Below are 1,460 nucleotides of genomic sequence, written 5' to 3' on the forward strand. Positions count from 1 at the left end.
AAGGCAGTACGCTTCCTCAGCAGCTGTGACGATTACAGTGGATTAAAAGCATCAGATAAACTCTGATTGTTTCATCCAAGATCAAAAGGAAAAAGACTGGTGGATTTGTTTCTGTTTCATCCATGTAAACAAAGAACGTGGACAGCTCCACCACAACCGACCAAATATACTTCATGATCTGTGCTGATTGGGACTATTAGGTTGGATCAGGCCTGCAACGGTAATTTTGGGTACCTTTTTTTAGTTAGTTATTTACCTAACTTAGGAGAGATTGATAATATTTTGAATATTACTGATGGTAATTTAAGTGAATCTGTATTATAACATTTTTGTATAATACATTGGGGTTTGAAATGCATATTAATGATTGTGTAAATGAGTAAATAGTTAATTTGTTTAAGTATTATTAATGTGTACAAGTTTGGTATGTGAGTCAGGGATAATGTTAATACAGCTACTGTAAATGGTGTTAGTCGCAGGTTTTTTTGTGCAAGGTTAGTACCACATATATATAGGGTAATTTAAGTAGTTTTTTTGGTTTAAATAAGAGTATAGCTTAAATATAAAATAACCGTAAGTACTGATAAGTAGTGGCCCTTTTAAATCCTTACATTACCACAAAGAAAGAGATTTCTTAAACAAATAAAAGAAGTCAGGGAGCGCTTTCCAAATACAGCCAGGGGTGCTAGGGGGCGCTATATTTGTCAATTTAAACAAGTCAAAAAAGGTCTTTAAACCAAACGATTTGAGTAAAAATAGAGCATAACTGTCACTGTAGAACTTACAGACTGACCTAATGTTTGATGCAGCGTTTCAGTGAGCAACGACTTTTATATTATGTGTTGCCTTTAAATGATCATAATGTTTCGGCATTGGAGAATGTGGGCTTCGATCCCACTACCTCTCGCATGCTAAGCGAGCGCTCTACCATTTGAGCTAATTCCCCTTACACAGAACCTTCCTTTAGGATTTGTAAATTGTAATGTACTAACAGAGTGTTGATGCTGCACTATAAAGTGAGGGTGCAACGTGTTTAAGCTCACGTACTGTTTTCTATATTATGCGTTGTTTTTAAACCATCACAGACTCAGTTTATTTAAAACGTTGATCTTAGCCTTTAGGACGAACAATGTGAGGTCTTTTATGAAGTGCATTTTTTCTTTGATTTTGTTGGACCTGTAGGAGATTGTCCTGTTCTTGTTGCTGCTCTGCTGGAGGGTTATTTTCTTGGTGTTTGTGGTGGTGGTGGGGTCTTTGTTCCCATTTTGGTTTATTCAGTAAATGATGTACTTTACATCCATTTCAATAATGTGAACATTTCCATTTTTGTCGTAAAATACTGCTGTAACAATGTAAATGGACGCTGAATAAATGGATATTTAAGTATTTAAGTACATATTTAAATGGATGTAAAGTACATCATATACTAAATAAACCAAAATGGGAACAAAGACCCCACC

The 1,460-nt window shown here is 35.2% G+C and overlaps 1 non-coding gene across 1 annotated transcript; it reads right to left on the minus strand.

Annotated features, from left to right (window-relative positions):
- Window positions 1-873: 873 nt before the first annotated feature.
- trnaa-agc (transfer RNA alanine (anticodon AGC)) lies at window positions 874-946 on the minus strand. Its single transcript has one exon. It is a non-coding gene; the product is annotated as a tRNA-Ala (tRNA).
- Between the last annotated feature and the right edge of the window lie 514 nt (window positions 947-1,460).

Source organism: Trichomycterus rosablanca, unplaced genomic scaffold (assembly GCF_030014385.1).
Source record: "Trichomycterus rosablanca isolate fTriRos1 unplaced genomic scaffold, fTriRos1.hap1 scaffold_229, whole genome shotgun sequence".
NCBI lineage: Eukaryota > Metazoa > Chordata > Actinopteri > Siluriformes > Trichomycteridae > Trichomycterus > Trichomycterus rosablanca.